General features: G+C 41.5%; 1 pseudogene across 22 annotated transcripts in view; it reads left to right on the top strand.

Moving 5' to 3' along the window:
- The window catches only part of LOC102925376 (sperm motility kinase X pseudogene), a 754,818-nt pseudogene that overhangs the window by 705,376 nt on the left and 28,291 nt on the right, over nucleotides 1-21,151 (top strand). For 3 of the 22 annotated variants that reach the window (XR_013050449.1, XR_013050452.1, XR_013050467.1), the window contains exons 1-4: nucleotides 13,587-13,740; nucleotides 16,033-18,057; nucleotides 18,561-18,650; nucleotides 18,861-19,216. The product of XR_013050449.1 is annotated as a sperm motility kinase X pseudogene, transcript variant X5 (transcript). Of the gene's footprint in view, nucleotides 1-13,586; nucleotides 13,741-16,032; nucleotides 18,058-18,560; nucleotides 18,651-18,860; nucleotides 19,724-20,087; nucleotides 20,286-20,384; nucleotides 20,488-20,889; nucleotides 21,057-21,151 lie in introns of those variants that run through there. The other 19 variants (XR_013050451.1, XR_013050466.1, XR_013050458.1 and 16 more) reach the window with 16 other exon arrangements.

Raw genomic sequence — 21,151 nt, forward strand, 5'->3', positions numbered from 1 at the left:
TGTAGTAGTGCTGGGTTCAATGGTACATGCCTAGAATTCCAGCACTCAGGAAATAGAGAGCAGAAGTTTAAATTCAAGGCCAGCCTGGGTCACTTAGCCAGCCCAAGGCCAGCATCAGATACATAATGAGACCCTGTCAAAAAAACAAAAACAACAAAAACAGAACAACTAACAATGAAAGCTGAACCATTTCAGAGACTACTAGAGGGGACAGAAGCATAGATCTGCTTCAGGAATCCAGGAAGAATTTTCACTGGCAACAACTTTAGAGAAAACCCCAAAGAGACTACACATGTTGTGAAGTGATTCTAAACAAAACTGCCTCACACAGAGGGAAGACTGAACACCATGCACCTCAGGTGAGCTACACAGACCTGCTACGGGATGTTCTGTATGGTGAATGTGTTGCTCTGATTGCTTAGTAAATAAAACACTGATTGGCCAGTAGTCAGGCAGGTGGAAGTATAGGCGGCACAAGGAGGAGAAGAATTCTGGGAAGTGGAAGGCTGAGTCAGAGACACTGCCAGCCGCCACCATGACAAGCTGCATGTGAAGATGCCAGTAAGCCACAAGCCACGTGGCAAGGTATAGATTTATGGGAATGGATTAATTTAAGATATAGGAACAGTTAGCAAGAAGCCTGCCATGGCCATAAAGTTTGTAAGCAATATAAGTCTCTGTGTTTACTTGGTTGGGTCTGAGCTGCTGTGGGACTGATGGGTGACAAAGATTTGTCCTAACTGTGGGCAAGGCAGGAAAACTCTAGCTACACAGATCCCTGTAAGGAAAGAAATGGAGGGCAAGATGCCTAAAGATCACTGAAAAATGAACTATTGGGCACAAGGTAAAGTCAGGAAAGTTTCAGAAGTGAAATCAGCTAAGACAGGCTTCACCAGCACAGATGGGGTCAGGTATCCTTTCAAGCTCACTTGCAATTTGCTGGAGGATTTCCTGTTTGGAGGTACCACAAACTGATGCCTACTTTTAGAAAAGATGCTACCAGCTTTTGAAAATGCCCTGTACTCCTGGGGAAAAATATGATTGTTCCATGTAATTTTTCTTTTTCTTATTAAGTTCCTCAGTGAGGAAGTTTAAAAACAAAAAGAGGAGAAAAGAAAGAAAGAAAACAAGACCACATTGATTTGTTATGGCAGTGCAGGGGTCTCCCTTCTTTGCTTTAACAGTCATAGTTGCTACAATCGTACTTGTGTGTACTATAAATACAAAACTTTTGATTTTATTGCTTGTTTTTGTTTTCAGACACATTTTAAACCATTTAATTCTCAAGAACTAACTTTTATCTTCTTGTATATGAACAGAAATAATGGTACTCATTTCAGTCCAAGGCTGTTGCTTTATATAGTTGTAACCCTAAATTTCAGTCCTAAGTGACATTGCATGTTAACCCTGGCTGATTGCACTGGCCACAAATCATCAACATTTCCATTTTCCTGTGCCTAGAAACAACGTCTAGCGTGCCAAAGGAAACTTAAAATATAAACCATGATGCTGCATCACATTCAGTTTCGGCAGGAAGTAGATACTGTTTTATCCTCAACAGATGTGACTGAAAGGATCAATATTGTTGACATTGTTCCTCTCTTATGGATAGAAATCAATACTAACAATAACATTCACCATTATGTTCTGGGGAGGGAATTTTTACCATTCATAAAGTCATGTTGAGCTTGTTCTCTATTACAGTGTCACAGGCTGCTTCTGATGGAGAACACTTTTATCTGCAATTGGCTAAGTCATTTATCTTAGTGAAACATCACAGGCACTGACGGCATTAGCAACATGGTATAGGAAAAATGTCATCATTAATTATCCCGAGGGCTGAAGCTGGGGTCTGTGAGCTTCAAGTAGCAGACTCACACAGACAGTAATGTAGTTTGTGATTCAAGCACAATTAAGTGTAATATATTGCTAATGTCTGTTTAGTTCTTCTATTTAGTACCTCTCCAGTCCTCTCTCTCTCTTTCTCTTTCTCTTTCTCTTTCTCTTTCTCTTCTCTCTCTCTCTCTCTCTCTCTCTCTCTCTCTCTCTCTCTCTCTCTCTCTGTGGGGGGGTGTAACTGATGAAGAATAGGGCTGTGGGGTCTGAGCTTACTAAAAGCATTGTATTTGAGCCTCTTGAGAAGTTTTCTGATAGCTATCAATGTTTTTAAGAGTAAATTTACCCAGTACCTACACAACAAATGACAGATCAAAGCAATTCTTAAGTGAGATTTTCCTCCACATTTTAACTGCCTGGATGATGCAAATTTACAAGGCACTTTTCTCTGATGGCTAAGGATGATGAGCATTTGTTTAAGTATTTCTCTGCCATTTGAGAATATTCTATTGAGAAGTCTCTGTTTAGATCAGTACCTCATTTTTAAGTTGAATTGTTTGGTTTCGGGGGGGGGAGGGTCAGTTTCTTGAGTTCTTTATATATTTTGGAGATCAGCTCTCTGTCAGATGTGGGATTGGTGAGGATCTTTTCCCATTCTGTAGGCTCCCCTTTGCATGACAGAAGATTTGCAATTTCATGAGGTCCCATTTATTAATTGTTGATCTTAGTGTCTGTGCTACTGGTGTTCTATTATGGAAACTGTCTGCTGCAACAATGCATTTAAGGCTATTCTCCACTTTCTCTTCTATCAGGTTCAGTGTAACAGGATTTATGTTGAGATCTTTGATCCTCTTGGATTTGAGTTTTGTGCAGGATGATAGATACAGATCTATTTGCATTCTTCTATGTGCCAACATCCGTTATGCAAGCACCATTTGTTGAAGATGCTTCCTTTTCTCCATTATATAATTTTGGCTTCTTTGTAAAAAGTCAAGTGTCCATAGATGTATCTGGGTCTTCAATTTAATTCTATTGATTGACCAATCTGTTTTTTTTTTTTTTTTTTTTTTTTTGGTTTTTCAAGACAGGGTTTCTCTGCGTAGCTTTGCGCCTTTCCTGGAGCTCACTTGGTAGCCCAGGCTGGCCTCGAACTCACAGAGATCCGCCTGCCTCTGCCTCCTGAGTGCTGGGATTAAAGGCGTGCGCCACCACCGCCCGGCGACCAATCTCTTTTTATGCCAATATCATGCTGATTTTTATAACTATGGCTCTATAGTAGAGCTTGAGATCAGGGAAGTGGAGAGCTCCAGCAGTTTTTTTATTGTACAAAACTGTTTTATCCATCCTGGGTTTTTTTGTTTTTCCATATGAAGTTGAGTATTGTTCTTTCAAGGTCTTTAAAGAATTGTGTTGGAATTTTGATGGGCATTGTATTGATTCTGTAGATTGATTTTGGTAACATTACCATTGTTACTATGTTAATCCTACTGATCCATGAGCATGGAAGATATTTTTCTCTTCTGATATTATCTCCTTATCCTATACAAAAAAATCCACCTTATACCTTTCTCTCCAGCTATGAGACCCTCTGACCAGGAATTCTCCTACCCCTTCACTAATCAACAGTAAAGATTCATGAAGATGCTAAAACAGAAGACGGGTCAGTTTCTTAGTTCCTAAGATATACAGTGGGTAGATATGAGCTCTGTTTAAGGAGGAATTGATGCTTTGTGCAGAATTTGTCTACTAAAGACCTGGGGGGAACACAAGAAAGTCTATACACAGAAACAGCTGTCTATCACCTTCTGACACTAGAAAACTTAAGAATGACATTTAATTGATACTGTTGGATCTTTGTGTACTTGTTAGAATTTGGTCTATCTTAACCTCAGATTTAGGTGAAGGCTAAGAGGACTATAAGACAGAAATTAGCATTCTATCCACAGTTATAAAAATCCAGATAGTGTTAGGTCAGAAAGATTGTTTAAAAGGAACTCTTGCTATTGAAGAGGATGGATGTCCAATTCCTGGCACCCACACAAGGTGACTCACAAAAAACTGGTGTAATTTCAGCTCCATGTGTTCAACACCTCTGGTCTCCATAGGTGCCTTCATTCACATGTACACACCCAATAGACACACATGTAAGTGTAAGGGAGGGAATAGTAAAACCCTGAACCAGGCTACTCTACAGGTGGAAAGAAGGTTTATTTGGGGACTTCAAAGCTGCCATGCATACTTCTTGGGGGCAAAGAGAAGCAAAAATCATTTGGAGGAGTCCAGAGCTGTAATAAATACCCACTGGGAGGCAGAGGACAGCAGAATGGTAAGGAAAGTCATGCCTATTTTAAAGAAGTGGGGAAGTATGCAGGCCAAAAGAGCCTGGTGAGGAGGTTTGAGAGCCATAAGACACCAGCATCCAGCATGGAACTTTGATGTGTTATGGGTATGTGCTAATAGGGACCAAGATGCCTCATTTGCTGAGGAAGGGAGAGATAGTTCTTATTAGCAGACAGAGACTATTTCATAGGTTTTACAGGAGTACTGGGTGTATACATGAGTAATCTTCTGTTGAATCTATCAAAAGTCTAGGCTGAGCTGAACCCATACTGTCATATAGGACATTGTCAGTGGCACTGCAATTGGGGAGGGGGTTGGGATTTAACATTCCAACATTTTGCTGATGATAGGGGCTGATTACAGTTATCATCTGACTTCTTTAAGATGAATTGGAATGTTGTAGGGGTTCCAGGAAGGCTGGGAAGTAGGTCTGTCAATGGTTGAGGGTGAGGAAACAGGCAGGTGGGTAACAGTAGGAAACCCAGGGATATTTTGTCACAAGTGTCTGGTTTATGGACCACTGTGTAATTTTGCCAGTTTTTTTTTCTGGAAAAGTCATGCAGAGATAGAGAGTAATCATGATGATGTAGCACAAAGAGACTCCACCTGGGACCAGCTTTAAGTGTGGCCACACTGACACCTAGGCAGAGAACTGCCACACATTTCACCTGCTGCCAGGCCCTTCTCAAACTGTGAACAAACAACACTGGAGGGTTGACTACACCACTCTGCCTTGCCAAGGTAGGTCAGGTCCTAAGGCTTTAGTGGAATCTCTGAGTCCAACGAGAAAAGAGACTCAAGGAGACAGGCAAAGGGGGGGATAGGAGGAGGCAAGAGACCCAAAGGAGAGTACTGCAAAGGAGTCAGCCCCTGGAGGATGTAGTCTGTGAGTCAGCTCATATATGTCTTTAATCTTCTCTTTCACTTGGCCAGACTGCCTCACACAGAATATTCTGCATCAGTAGGTAAATACTCTACCACTGAACTATATCCTTGGTCCTTTGTGGAATTTGATCACTTTTAAAATAACAAAATAAAATAAGATAAAAATGTAACACATCAGAATAGGATAAAACAAACAGAAAGAAAATTGCATAAGGGAATGCATAAGAATCAGAGACCCAATTTATGGCATATTCAGGAACCCCATTAAAAACAATAAGCATGAAGCCAAGATATATACACAAAGACCTATAGCATAAAAAGAGAGAAAAATACATAAATAAACTAAAATTAAAAGATAAGATAATGAGAAAAGAAAAAGAAAATCCATGACACAACATAAAGACAAAAGGATCTTCCAAAGATGCCATTGAGTTTGTTTTCTGTTGGCCATCTACTTCTGGGGATGCAGCCTACCCTTAGCTGTACTTTGTTTCCCCAGTGAAACTTCCTTGGAGAAAACTAAATTTTCATTTGAAAGAGTTTATCAATTGGAGACACCTTCTGGATTAGGGATGGGGACTTGTGTCCATCTCTCCTTTCAACTCTAGGACCCCATCTGGTACAGATCTGTGCAGGCACTGGATGCTGTCTCAATCTCCATGAGTTCATATTTGCTTTAATTATTTTGTTTTCTTGGTGCCCTCTATACCCAATGCATTTTAGACTCTTTCTGCCTCTTCTTCAGAGGAAATCCCTGAGATCTGAGGAGAGGGATCTGATGAAGGCTTCCCTTTTAGGGATGAGAGTTTCAAGATCTCTTTCTCTACATAATGCTTGGGTGTGGGTCTCTGTATTTGTTCTCATCAGCTACAGAAGGAAGCTTCTCTAATGAGGACTAAGCAAGGAACTGATATATAAGTATAGCAGAATATCATTAGGAATCACTTTATAGCTATGTTTTTATTATTTAGAAAAGTAGTATTTGATTTTACCCTAGGTTCTTGGGCAATCTTGTATTAGGTTCTCGGCCATCCAAGCAGTATTGGGTACAGTTTCCACCTAGTGGAGGAGGCCTTAAGTCAAATCAGATATTGGTTGGTTACTTGACAAGCTTTGCCCCACCATTGCCCTAGCATATCTGCAGGTAGGACATTAGTAAGTCAAAGGTTTTGTGGTTGTGTTAGTTGTTTCATTTCTCCTTAGTATCATGAAGAGTATCTTTCTGTACCAAAGACTCCTACACATAGGGGTTGAGGTTCTATGTATGTTGACTCCTCCATAGTCAGAGAATTTTTTAGGCGATATCTTTAGTAATGTGGTGCTGTGGATATCACTCGGTATAAATAAAGCACTGATTGGCCAGTAGACAGGCAGAAAGTATAGGCAGGACTAGCAGAAAGGAGAGAGGAAGAGGAGAGGAAGGCAGAGAAAGGAGACAACAGCTGCCTCAGGGAACATCATGTAGAGGCAACAGGTAAAGCCACAGAACAAGTAGCAACATACAGATTAAAAGAAATGGACTTAGTATAAGAGTAAGAGCTGGACAATGGTAGGCTTGAGCTAATGCCTAAGCAGTTTAAGTAATATAAGCTTCTGAGTGATTATTTTATACGTGGGTTGTGAGACTGCGGATGCTTGGTGGGACCTGGAGAGAAGCACTCCAGCTACATAATGGCGCCCACTGGGTTGGCAAGAGTTTCCACCTAAAACCTGAGAAAAAAAGATTCTAAATGGAGCTGAAAACAGTTCCTTGTCTCCCTCAAGTTAGCCAAGTTAGCTACCCCACTATGGTGGGTTCCTGGCATCCATACTCGACCTGCAGTATGGTGGGAATAAGGCCACTACAAGTGACACATTATGCTGTCTGGTGGATTTAGCCTTTGCTAGCACAAAACAAAAAAAGAGGTTTCTGGGCTACACACTGCCCAGAAACTTTGATAGAAGCATAAACCCACTATTTCTGAGAGGTGATGGCTCCCAGAGCTGGCAGAAAACATACCACCACCATGTTGGGAAGCTGAGGTGGGCAGAGCCAGCAGCCACAGCACAGTTTTAGTCTTGGAATGCTGCAGTTTAAAGCAATAGGCTCAAGATAATATAAAAAATAAGCCACGTAAAGATGGCTACCACACAGAGAATCTGGATTATGTTCTCTTTGATATTCGTAACTGAAGAAAAACATATGATTGCAAAAGCTGTTGAGTTATGTCAAAATGTGTATTTTAAAGGTACCTTGACTTCAAAATTTGGATATAAGGATATGTTGCTTTGGAAAAGAGGCTCTGCTTTTGTCTCCACAGAAAGCCAGAGGCTACGGATTTGTTCCAGATTAAGATACATCAGGTTTGACCAGCCAAGACCTCCTGAAAGGTCTCCGATGACGCCATGGCCCAGATGATCCAACATCCAGATGGGATTCAAGGCAACTGCCTCAGATGATACACCCTCACAGACTACTCAATGATTCTAAAATTATCTTTACGTCCCCATAAGATACAGCGCCCCCTTCCAGCAAGAAGTAGTAAGAGAAGCTATGCCCAAATTCCCAAATATACCATGCTGGTTTTGGAGATGGAATTGGATCAGTCCCTCTCTAAATCCAGGCATATTGCTAAAATAAAAGGTTAAGAGATTCTTGTGTCCCAAATCAGAAGAGCCCTCTGATGTGGGACAGAGAAAAACCAGTATTTTTATTTAAAACAGGTTGACTATAAATGCAATCTTTTTCTAAGGAAGAAAAGGGGATATGATATAGATATGATGGGATAAAAGGGTAAATTGCTGAACCTATTTTAAAGAGCAACAACTTGTTTAAAATGTTTTACATTGGTATTGATTTTAGTTTATTGATACAAACTTAAAGTTTATTTTGTTATACTGGGTGTATATTTCTACTCTTGTTTAATGTGTTATGTTTGTACAGCTCATTTAAAATCATAATGGATAATTAAAAATAGATTAATAATTAGTAATCTATGATAATCATACTCGTAGCCATGTTAGTTAAGTCTTCTAGGTATACATAGATATATTTCAGATAGATAGGTAATCTTCAAATACTTCAAAGACCTACAGAATATGGCATTTAAAATATTTTAAAAATTTAGGCTTTCTGGACAGTGAGACATGTCTGCTCCTGGCAGTACCAATTTACTTCAGAGAGGAGGATGGGCATCAAAGACACTCCATATGGAGTTTATCTTCACCTTGACAAAAATAGCCATTTGGGCAAGAAACTGTTCTTGCCTGGACTGCTTGATTGACTGGATATGCAGGACCCATAGAAAGGTGACCACTGAACTTTGCTTGACAAAATGGTCCTTCAGGTTCCTGCTTCACAGAGGAACCTGCCAGACATTCTGCAGGACACTGAGAAAAGTGACTGCACAGAGGAAACTGCCAGACATTCTACAGGACGCTGAGAAAAATGACTGAGAGACTCTCGCCCTGTGGGCTGAAGACAGATGCCCCAACTTTACAAGAGAACTTTGGACGACTATCCAGACTGCCAGCTGTCTCTGTCTACCCTGCAAGACTCCAGAAAGTTGCTTGCATCCTCCTCCCATTTTTCAGGTAGTATTATATCCTTCTGAGGTCTTTGATGTGGTTAAAGACTAGATAGTTATAATTTCCTCAGTTGTGATAAAAGATGGGTTAGATATAAAACCTTAGACTCACAAATATAAGATAGATAGGATAACTTCTTTAATATTATAACTGTAATTCTTGCTTGATATTGTTTTGTTATATGTAATTTTACTATGTTAAAGCTAAAACCTTCCTTTTTGAAAAAAGAAGAAAAGAGGAAGTACAGTGGATATCACTTTGTATAAATAAACCACTGATTGGCCAGTAGCCAGGCAGGAAGTATAGGCGAAACTAGCAGAGAGGAGAGAGAGGAAGAAGAGAGGAAGGCAGAAAGAGGAGACACCAGCTGCCCTTCAGGGAACATCATGTAGAGGCAACAGGTAAAGCCACGGAACACATGGCAACATATAGATTAACAGAAATGGACTTAGTATAAGAGTAAGAGCTAGACAATGGTAGGCCTGAGATAATGGCTGAGCAGTTTAAGTAATATAAGCTTCTAAGTGATTATTTTATACGTGGGGTGTGGGACTGCGGATGCTTGGTGGGACCTAGAGAGAAGTGCTCCAGCTAAAATGTGGCCTTGCCATAAGTTGTGGAAAGCAACCTATAGTTTTGGCAACAGCCTTGGATGTTTGGAGACTCTTTTATTTTTTATTTTTTTTTTTGTTTGCTTGAGTTTTTTTTTTTACAACTATTTATTTTAAAAAAGATTTTCTTTCGTTTTACATACCAACCCAGTCCCCTTCTCCCCCCTACCTATGCCCATCCCACCACGATCCCCTCCTCATAGAGAACAAGTCCTGCCTTAGGTAGTCAACACAGGCTGTTATACCATGTTGGGGCTAGACCTTGCCCCTCCCTCCTGCATCAAGGTCGAGTAAAGCATTATACCACAGGGAATAGAGTCTAAAAGGCCAGTTTGTGTACCTGGGATAAGTCTTGGTCCCATTGCCAGGGGACCAACAAACACCTTCACATCAAGCAATGCAACTTTCACCCACATTCATAGTTCAGTCTCATGCAGACTCCCTAGCTGTCAGTCCAGAGGCCATGAGCACCCATTAGGTTAGGTCTGTTATTTTTGGCATTTTACGGACCACCCCCTTTTGCTGATAATCCTTCCTCCTTCTCTTCAACTGAACTCCAGGATCTTGGACAAGTGCTTGGCTGTGGGTCTCTGCATCTGTTTCCATCAGTCAATAGATGTAGGTTCTATGATGACAATTAGGGTAGACACCAATCTGAGTGGAGGGGAAGGGTAGTTCAAGACCCTCTCCACCATTGCTATGAGTTTTATTTGGGGACAAGCTGGTGAGTTCCTGGGGTTATCCCTAGCTGCAGATGTCTCTTCATCCCCTTAATGGTACACTCTGTCTAGATATCTCTTTCATGCTCTCCCTCCCTGTCTCTCCCCCATGTTCCCACATCTATTCTCCTCCTATCCCCTCCCCTCTATTCTACACTCTCAGTTTGCCCAGGAGTCTTAATCCTTTCCCCTTCCTGGGGAGATCCATGTGTGTCCCTCTTAGTGTCCTTTTCTTTACCTAGCTTGTCTGGGGCTGTGGGTTGTAGCCTGGATATCCTTTGCTTTGTTTCTGACATTCACTTATGAGTGAGTACATACCATGTTTGTCTTTCTGGGTCTGGGTTACCTCACTCAGGATGATTTTGTTCTAGGTCCATCCATTTGCCTACAAATTTCAAGATGGCATTATTTTTTACTGCTGCATAATACTCCATTTTGTAAATGTACCACATTTTCTTTATCCATTCTTCTGTTGAAGGGCATCTAGGATGTTTCAAGGTTCTGGCTATTACAAATAATGCTGCAATGAGCATAGTTGAGCAAATGTCCTTGTAGCAATTTGAGCAACTTTTAGGTATTACCCAGGAGTGGTATTGCTGGGTGTTGAGGTATGTGGATTCCCAATTTTCTGAGTTACTGCCATATTGATTTCCAGAGTGGCTGTACAAGATTGCATTCCCCTCAGCAGTGGAGGAGTGTTCCCCTTTCTCCACATCTTCTCCAACATAAGCTGTCTTCTGTTTTTATTATCTCAGCCAATCTAACAGGCATAAGATGATATCTCATAGTCATTTTGATTCGCATTTGCCTGATGGCTAAGGATGTTGTACATTTCTTTAAATGACTTCTGACCATTTGAGATTCTTCTGTTGAGAATTCTCTGTTTAGTTGTGTAGCCCATTTTTAAATTGAATTTTTTGATATTTTGCTGTCTAGTTTCTTGAGTTCTTTATATATTTTAGAGATCAGCCCTCTGTCTGATGTGGGGTTGGTAAAGATCTTTTCCCATTCTGTAGGCTGCCTTTTTGTCTTATTGACAGTGTCCTTTGCCTTACAGAAGTTTCTCAGTTTCAAGAGGTCCCATTTATTAATTATTTCTCTCAGTGTCTGTGCTAGTGGTGTTATATTTAGGAAGTGGTCTCTTGTGCCCGTGCATTCAAGGCTATTTCCCACTTTCTCTGCTATGAGATTCAGTATAACTGTATTTATGTTGAGGTCTTTGATTCATCTGGACTTGAGATTTGTACATGGTGATAGATATGGATCTATTTGGATTCTTCTACATGTACATCCAATTATGCCAGCACCATCTGTTGTAGATGCTTTTTCCCCATTGTATAATTTTCACTTCTTTGTCAACAATCAAGTGTTCATAGGTGCATATGTTAATGTCAGGGTCCCCAGTTTGATTCCATTAATCAATATGTCTGTTTTTATGCCAATACCAAACTGTTTTTATTATTATAGCACTATAGTAGAGCTTGAAGTCAGTGATGGGAATGCCTTCAGAAGTTCCTTTGTTGTATAAGATTGTTTTGCCTATCCTGGGATTTTTGTTTTTCCCTATGAAGTTGAGTATTGTTCCTTCAAGTTCTGTGAAGAATTGCATTGGGATTTTGATGGGGGACTGCATTGAATCTATAGATTGCTTTTGGTAAGATTGCCATTTTTACTAGATTGATCCCACCTATCCATGAACATAGGAGATCTTTCTATTTTCTGATATCCTCTTTAACTTCTTTCTTCAAAGACTCGAAGCTCTTGTCACACAGATCTTTTCCTTGTTTGGTTAGAGTTACCCCCAAGATATTTTATGTTATTTGTGGCTATTTTAAAGGGTGATGTTTCTCTAATTTCTTTCTCAGCCCATTTATAATTTGTAGATAGGAGGGCTACTGATTTTTTTAATTTAATCTTGTATCCTGCCTGACACATTACTGAAGGTATTTACCAGCTGTAGGAGTTCCATGGTGGAATATTTGGGGTCACTTATATAGACTGTCCTATCATCTGCAAATAGCGAAAGTTTGGCTTTTTCCCTCCCAATTTGTATCCCCTTGATCACCTTTTGTCGTCTTGTTGCTCTAGCTAGAATTTTGATTACTATATTGAAAAGTTATGGAGAGAGTGGGCAGCCTTGCTTTACAACCCTCTCTATGCATATTTTCCCCCTCTTGTGGCTTCTTTTGCTCAGCACTTTACTCTCCCATTTTACCCACGTTGACATAAATGGCAGGAGCTGATACTGTTTGTGATACCTTAACAGGCAGTTAGAATCTAACTCAACAGCCCTGGTGCCTCACTCCAAACAGTCAGTTTCACAAAAGGAAGCCAATGGTGTTATAAAACATAGTGATCTGTCCCCTTAACTATTCAAATAAGAGGCTACACAAATGGCCCAAGAGACAAGGCCAGATATTTCTTAATGGCTGTAAAAATGGACCCCATTCACTGTAATGCAAGGGACTCTCTCATAATTCACCTGCCTGTGTGTCTGCCAAAGTGCCTATTATTCATTAAAACTTTCATATCCATCTGGTCAGGCAAATATTTCTCCCTACTCCTTGGGCTCCTTCATTTCAACATAACTTTAATAATGAGCAGGACCTCAGGCCTTACATAAGGAATTTCTACCTTGTCTTTGAGAGCCTGCCGGATTTCTGTCAGGAGAACTGTAATTAATGACTCACCTCTGGCAGGTCAAGTCTAGTGATGACCAGCTCTAGTTTGTGGGGTATCATGTTGGAACATGTGTCCCTCCAAATTCATGTTGAATTTTCATTCCTAAAGCAATGATAATATTGAGAGTTGGGGCCTTTGGAGGTACCAACCCAGGAAGGTCACCATCATGACAGGAAGTGTTGCTTGTAGAACAGGGCCTGAAAGAGAGTATAGTCCTTCCTAGGATCATGTGAAAACATAAAACAAACTGCCATGTTAGAACAAGAAAGCAGCCTCATATATCCAAAAATACACCTCATGCACTCCAAATATATGAATTTTAACATATCTACTTTGAATGTAGATATGTTGAGGTCTGTAACAGCCAGCTGTTATCACAGCATTTTTGATCTTACTTGCAAAGGTCATTGGAACATCCTCTGGGTTCACTTTCTTACTGATAGATAGCAGAGTCTATACCCAATAACACACAGAGTTTTAGGGGCCTATATTTTCATTGTTACCATTTCTGTTGTTGCTACTGTTAAAGTGGAGCCAGTCCTTCCTAGGGTTTGCTTGTGAAATGTCCCATGTAGACATTTTTGTGTTTGAACTCGTGCTCTCCAGCAGGTAATGCTGTCTTGGGAAGTTGGGGTCTAGCTTTAGGTGGTGGGATCTAGCTCCAGGAAGTAGTTTGTTAGCCTGGTATTGGAGGTGGGGTGACCACAAGTACAGTGTAAGCAGCCACATGCTAACACCATCTATTCCTGTTACCATGCTTTCCCTGTTCTCACAAAGTGTGAGCAGAAAGGAACCCTTCCTTATGTTACTTTCTGTGGTTCACTTGGTAGCAGTGACTGCAGAGTAGCTAACACAGTCCTTTGACAGGAGTGTGCCCATCCCTCATTGGTCCATGTCTTGCTCTGACCTCACAAGGAGCCACTGTGAGGAATGACTGACACCTGTGCATATAACACACTGCCTAGGGCTGGGTTTTGTCCTTCTAGTACAGAGAGCTGTTGCGTGGTGATCTGTGGGACTTGGACGTGGATGAAAGTTTTGGACCTGGATATTGGTGAAGTTTTGGACTCGGATACTGGTGACTTCTTGTACTTGACAGAGTGAGTTTTTCTCTCACTTTGCTGGTTGTGCTTTGGGGGTATTGGTTTTAGTTTTTCATTTTATTTTTTGTAATTTATGTTTCTGGTTTTAGATGTTAATTTTTACATATTTTAAATTTTCTTTGTTAGCTATCCTCCATTTTTCTTTTTCTAATTACTCATTTTCTTTGTTTCTTTTTACATTTTAAAGATTTTGTTTTAATAAATATTAAGCATATAAAGTAAAAAACTTCACTGTATCTGCACATAATGTACTTTGAAAATATTCACCTACTCTATATACTTACCCCCTCCTCTTTCCCCTTAACATACCTAATCATTCCCTATTACTATCAGGTCTGCTCCCCAACCTGAGATCCAAGATTTGAAAAAAAAAATGTCTTTGTGGGACTGGCTTGTTATACACAACACCATGGTTTCCAGGTCTATGCGTTTTCCCTGAAAAAATGACAATTTCACTCTTTTTGGCTGAGTATTTGATTCTTGCCCTTCTGTTTCTGTACAACATTGCTAATATGTTACAGCCCTTACATGACTGGGTGAACCCATCTTTATCATGAAATATGGTCCTTTTAAGTGCTGTTGAATTTTGTTTAAACTATTAAGTACTCTTCCTAAGGACTGTTGCATCCATGTTCACCAAAGATGTTGATTATACCTTTTTCTTGTTACTGTATCCACCTGGTTTAGGTACCTGAGTAATACAGGCTCCTAGGATGCGTCTGGAAGCATCCATCCCCTTTTCATTTCATGCAATCGTCTGAGAAGCATTGGTATCTTGGTGATATTTTATGTATGCTCTAACAAAGCTTTCCTGAAAACCATTAAGACAAAAAAGCCAGCATCTAGAGAGACTTCTTACCTCTAGCCATCCTCAGAATGAAAGAGTACAAGAGTCTGTCTCCAGGAATCCTCAGACTGAATACAATGAGCTCCTGTCTCCTCCCATCTTATATTCCTCTCTCTGCCCAGCCATATCCCTTTAGATCTCCACCTTCCTAGTGCTGGGATTAAAGGTGTGAGCCATCACCAGCTGGCTCTGTTTTTCTTTTAGACTGGATCAATCTCATATAGCCCCGAGTGGTCTTAAATTTACAAAAATTCATCTCCCTCTGCCTCCTGAGTGCTGGGATTAAAGGTATGAGCCATCAACACCTGGCCTCTATGGTTAACTAGTGGCTTAGCTCTGTACTCTGATCTTCAGAGGTCTGATAGAAATCACCAATGAGTTTTTCTGGTCCTGAAGTTTTTGTTGTTGTTGTTGTTGTTGTTTGTTTGTTAAGAGATTATTTTAAATTACTATTTCAATTTTGTTGCTTTTCTTTCTGTTTTAAATTAGTTCTTTGAGAATTTTATACAATATATTTTGGTCATGTTTATCCCTTCCTCCAATTTCTCTCAGATCTTCTATACTCCCTTTCCTGCCACCCAAATTTGTGTCTTTTTGTCTTATTTTTCACCATCAAGTACAGTTTCTGTTGTCCTTATACTTTTGGATATATGGCCTTCCACTGAAGCGTGGTCAGTCCCACCTACCAGGGGCCACACCCTTAAAATGTATTCTCCCTCTCCTGGAATCTATCAGTTGTCAATAGCTCATCAGGGTATGACTTCTTTTCCAACATCCCCTCTTGGTGCTGAGACTTTTTTCTGGAATGAGCTTAAGCAGGTCACAATGCTGTAAACTCAAATGGGCAACTGCCCTGCTTTGTCCAGAAAACAGTTTGTATTGTCATCCACTGCCTCTGACTCTGACAGTCTTTCAGTTTAGGTGTTTTATATTTTCTTAGTTGAGTTTTGGTAGCTAATGTGTGTCTAGAAGTTTATTCTAGACTATTCCAATTCACTGGAACATTTTAAAAACATTCCCTAGTGATTGTCTCCATGTCTGGATTTCAGTTGTATCTCTGGTAATACTATGTTATTTTGTCTCCCATATTATTAACTTGTATCTTAAAGTTTTCTATTAGTTTCTTATTTTGTCTCTAATATTGTTAACTTGTATCTTAAATTTTTCTGTTAGTTATTTTGGTTAAGATTACCTCAATTATATTTATTCTTAAAATAATCAAGTCTTTTTTACATTGGTCCTTGTATTATTTTAGTTTCCATTTCATCAATTTCTGCTCTGGACTTGAGCATTTCTTCTATTTCTTTTGGGTTTGGCTTGTTCTTGTTTTCCTATGACCATGACATGCATCATTAGGTTATTTTGGACATCCATCAGGAATTTATAGCTATAAATGTTTCTCCTAGACCCGCTTTTGATTAATTTTTATCTTGCATCACTAGTTGGTGTTGGTACAAGCATTTATATCAACAAAGATGAAGAAGTGGGAAGTGGCTCAAGGCAAAACCCTACAGCACAACTCCTTTCACGAAGAGGCTTTAACAGAGCACTATAAAATCCTAAAGACCCTTGGCCAAGGAGCATTCGGAGAAGTAAAGTTGGCTAGCCATCTACTCACCCAGACAAGGGTAGCAGTAAAAGTTCTTCCAAAAGGCACAAAGAATAGCTTCATCAAATCAGAAATTGAAATAATGAAATCTCTTGACCATCCCAATATTATTAAACTTTTGCACATAATCGACACCACAAATAACACTTACATGGTTATGGAATATGCCACAGGCGGTGAGCTAATGAACAGGATTGTACTGTTTGGCTACCTACAGGAGGATGAGTCCCGAAAGGTATTTAAACAGATGGTATGTGCCCTCCAGTATTGTCACAGGAAAGGGATTGCTCACAGGGATCTAAAGCCTGAAAATATTTTAGTGGACAGCAAAGGCAATATAAAACTCAGTGATTTTGGGTTGGGCACCAAGCTTACCATGGGGCAGAAGCTAGCATATTTCTGTGGGACCCTTCCTTATTGTGCCCCAGAAATCTTAGATGGTAGAGACTACGATGGCCAAGCAATTGACATCTGGAGTTTGGGGGTTGTACTCTACTTTATGTCGACAGGGCGCCTCCCTTTCAAAGGAGTTACCTATGGAGGAATAAAGCAGAAGATCTTGGCAGGAAAGTACTCTATTGAATACAATCTGTCGCCAGAGCTTTGGGATGTTATTGCTAAGTTGTTAACTGTAAATCCTGGACAAAGACCAAGAATAGACGACATTGTGAGTTTTCAATGGCTAAAGCATGGCAATGAAGGTTCTCCCAATCCCTTTAGAGAGAACAATGAGGATAGCTACCCAGACCCCACTGTGATGGTCATCATGGGCGTCATGGGTTATAAGCAAGGAGAGATAATGGAAGCTTTACAGGAGAAGAAGTTTGATCAGGTGATGGCCACCTACTTGATTCTAAGGCAGCAGTCACCCTGGGAAGACGACTTGATAAAAGATCTTCAGCCCAAGCAGTCTTCTGGAACCTTGAACCTTACAGAGCCTTCCAGGAAACCTAAAGTGGCTATAAGGAGGAGATCTAGTGTCCCTATCCTTCTCAGTTCTTTCATTTTGCCCACTCTACCTGAGAGTCCTGAGAACGACAAAAAGGGGAGAACGAGGTACAGTATGCCTCCCACCGTGAACTGCCCTAACAAGAAAATAGCCCCAGTTGAAAGAATCTGCCCCCATCGTGTACACGAGGCTAACATCATGAACAGAACTTGGAGGGATAAAGAGAGCACTATTAACACCTGCAATGAATTATGTACCAGAGTGTCTTCAAGACTGGAAACTTATTCCAACAAGTTACCCCTGAATGTGTCCAAAGCTGGCCCTAACAAATCAAAGAACAAGGCATCCTCACAGAAGGTTTTATCTCATCACACCCCAATGGAGGCAGTTCAGTACAAAGATGTCAACATACCAGGTAAAAATATCGCCTCATCTCTCCCAAAAACCTCACTTCAGGTGGACTTCAGGGGGCAGCCCCACAGCGTGTCTTCAGCTAGTCGGAGAGGTGAAAAGACCAGTTCATCTCTCTCACAAACTGCACCTAAGGAGGACCTCAGGGGACAGCCCCACAGTGTGGCTACAGCTAATTCAAAGAAAAAAATGACCTCACAAGATAGATCACCCCCATTCTCCAGCAAGGAGGCCCAGGATGAGGGTCCCATTGTACAAGAAAAAGACCTCAGCCCATCCTCCCCAGAAACACCCCAGGGACACCTCAGTGGCCGGAGCCAGACTGCACCCAGAGCTCCCTTTAGAAAGCGGGTTTGGAAGAGCCTACAGAGCAGGATTATAAAAGGCCTGAGAAGTTTATGTTGCTGCCTACCAATGGAAAAGAGGGAGCACCTAGGCTGCAACAAAATCCTGCCTATGAGTTTAAAAGGACCACGGAGGCAGCCAAGGTAACAACAGGTAGGTGGAGTGGCTCCAATGCACTTTTGTATCTAGGCCTTTTTTTAAAATTGTGTTCTTTTCTTTAAAGAAAAAATATTTACTATATGTGTGTGGAAGTTAACTTGCAGGAATCAGTTCTGTCTTTATACCATGTGGGTACTAGGGAATGAATTAAGGTCCCCAGGCTTGGGGTCAAGTACCTTTACTCACTACACTATTTCCTGGACTAAATGATATGCTTTTAAATAAACAGATTATAGGAATAGGTGATACTATATTATCACACCAGAAAGCAAATCCCACACTATCCTTCCTGAGAAACTTGACCTAGATGTAAACAGACAGAAGAGCATAGTGGCCCAAGGCTGGGCATGGATGAGGAGAAGAGTGGGTGAAGAGAGCAATGGGATAGGCACTCAGGAGGAATCAGACTGAGGGGCCAGCACTGCACAGGGCCAGCACAGCCAAGCAGAAGACCTGCATATTCTCCTAAGAGGCCCCTTTCTTGTGTCTGTTTCAAGTGCTGTTGGAGGCACTGTGCTCCCTGTAAGCTGAAACCAGAGAGTAGAGAACAGTGCGCTGAAGATGCACACGGCCCAGGAGAGAGCCAGGTAGGAAGTTTAGATGGCTGTGTGCCATGGGAAGCTGTGTTCATATCACAGGCTGAAACTAGGAACAAAGGGTTCCTGTGTCTGCAGATGAAGACTGGGGAGGAGGGGGCATGCCACACCCTTCTTGGATTACCTGGACCCTGAGGACTGAGAAAGGATTCTGGGAGGCAGGTCTGACAGACTCATGATCCTCCTGACTCTCCCTTGCAGGTAGGTTCATGATGGCTGGTGGTGCCACAATTGTGCCAGTAAAGGGAAGCACTCTGTGGGACCAGAAGTCCTTTAAACAAGGATCCACGGAGTGCTGTGGTCATTAGGAAAACAGGCCTCAGAGGACTTTCCACACACAGAGAGATCATCAGTCCAGCTACCTGTCTCCAGGTATACCTATGAGCCATTAGAAGAGACAGCGGCACTGGAAACAGAGGAGGACTCCAGAGGCCTGCCCAGTTTGTATGTGTTCAAGATGAATATTGCTGACCAGGTTGGAGCCAAAAACAGAAGGATGAGTTTGCATGGAGTGTCCATCTTGTGCTCATTTGCTAAGGTAGAGTGTGTGGGAACAGGTGAGGCCATTATTTATGGTGCAGCTCTCAGCACCATCCTGGCCTACTAGACAGCTTGCTTCCTGTTCCCACCAGATCCAGACACCTTCACAACTCACCCCAGCACTATTACTGGTGAACCTGCTTGTTGCTTTGCAACCTGAGTCATATGGATGCACTCTTCTGTACTCTGTATCTGGACAGACAGACAGACAGACAGATAGACACACACACACACACACACACACACACACACACACACACACACTCCTTCCAATGTACCTCATACACAGTTGACACTAGTGAAGTTTGCTTGAACGGGAGAGGATTCCCATACAAGCAAGGTAATTTCATATTCCATGTGATTTCCCTCCTGGAAATGCCTCCAATTCCTCTAACTCAGCTTGTTCCTTTCTCTACCCCCAACTCAATCACTTACCACCCTGCTCTACTGCTTTGCAGGAGCCATGTGAAACCAGCACATGCCATGGTGCACGTTTTGCCGCAGGGCATCCGTTCCTGTGCAAGGTAAGGCCCACCAGCTGTGCTTTGAGTGGAAGCAAGGTGAAGTCTGGAGTGTCTGACAGTTGGATTCAGAGATGGAGCTGGTTTCAAGCATGATAATGGATAGAACCTGTTGATGGAAAAACAATGGCAACACCTGGCCTGACACTGAGGGTGTTTTTCTGGGTGACTCATGGTCTCCTGCCATATTCCTACCTCCTAAGATAACTCAGAGACACTTAAAGGGATTTAAGGGGTCAGATTCACGCCCCTCCTTAGGCCCACACTGTAGTACACCCCAAAACCACAACTTAGTACACCCCAAGATACTATTTTCAACAGTATTTTATACAAAGATCCCAGCTGTTTTCTTTCTGACATCCTGTAGGGACATTGCTGTTGCTGAGGCTCTGTTTCCCCAGGCAGCAGGCTGGGAAAGATCTTTGCTGCCTCTGTGACCCTATGCTTGGGCTGCCAAGGAGACTCATGGGACTACACTCAGCAAGGGACATTTTCAACTGGATATTGCTTAGAGCAGGAGATGCCACTCAAGCCCTAACACACTGGATGGAAGGGGGACACACAGGTGACACTCCTCTGCTCAGGCCATGGGGAAGTTTTGATTGGTTACAGGGTGATGGACAACTGAGCATTTAGTAATCTTACCAAAATGCCATGTTTTTAGGTCTCCTTGATGGAAGAGTCTTCTTCTGATTGACAGAGAATTTGGGCCAGAAACTTACAAGCAGAAGGACTAAGAGCAACAAGAGAAAATATCTACTATCCAGGTAGCACCCAGGCCCTTGTACTAACTCCTTGTTTTGGTGGAACAGTGTCTGAGGCAACTTGGAGACTTACCTCACTGAGGGTAATGCCTCTCTGTCCTGGCAGGAGCCATGTGAGAGTGAGGTGCTGCTCAATCCCCTCCATCTTCTCTATGGAGTCATCTTCTATTACTGTTCCTTGATCACCTAGGCAGGGACACCACTTCTTCATCAGAAATACTGCCAGCTGCAAGGGACAGACATAGAAAACACTGATAGTAATTTGAGGGTGTTTTATAGTGGGGCCCCTTTTAGAAAGTGACATCAACCAATACCTAGAGAACTGAACCATAAAGACAGTCTCTAAGGAAAGGTCCTAGACAGTGAGAGCTGAGTGACTGATGACTTTATGCATTGTGTATCCAGGTGAAGATCAGCCGTCATGGATATGCTCAGAGAGCTCGGCATAAGATTGTTCTGCAAAGGTGTTACCAAGAAAGACAGGCACCAGACAAAAAGATATATGATATGGCACAAATATCTGAATAAAGAGACCGTTTTCTTGCTACAATAAATTCCTTTGTATATTTGAAGCACATGCTCTGATGTCCTGATTTATATCTATATGAATATTTTGATGGTGGAATTGGTCAGCATGTCTGTCTTCTGAATGTACCATTTCTCCCTG

This window comes from Peromyscus maniculatus, chromosome 4, assembly GCF_049852395.1.
Source record: "Peromyscus maniculatus bairdii isolate BWxNUB_F1_BW_parent chromosome 4, HU_Pman_BW_mat_3.1, whole genome shotgun sequence".
Lineage (NCBI taxonomy): Eukaryota > Metazoa > Chordata > Mammalia > Rodentia > Cricetidae > Peromyscus > Peromyscus maniculatus.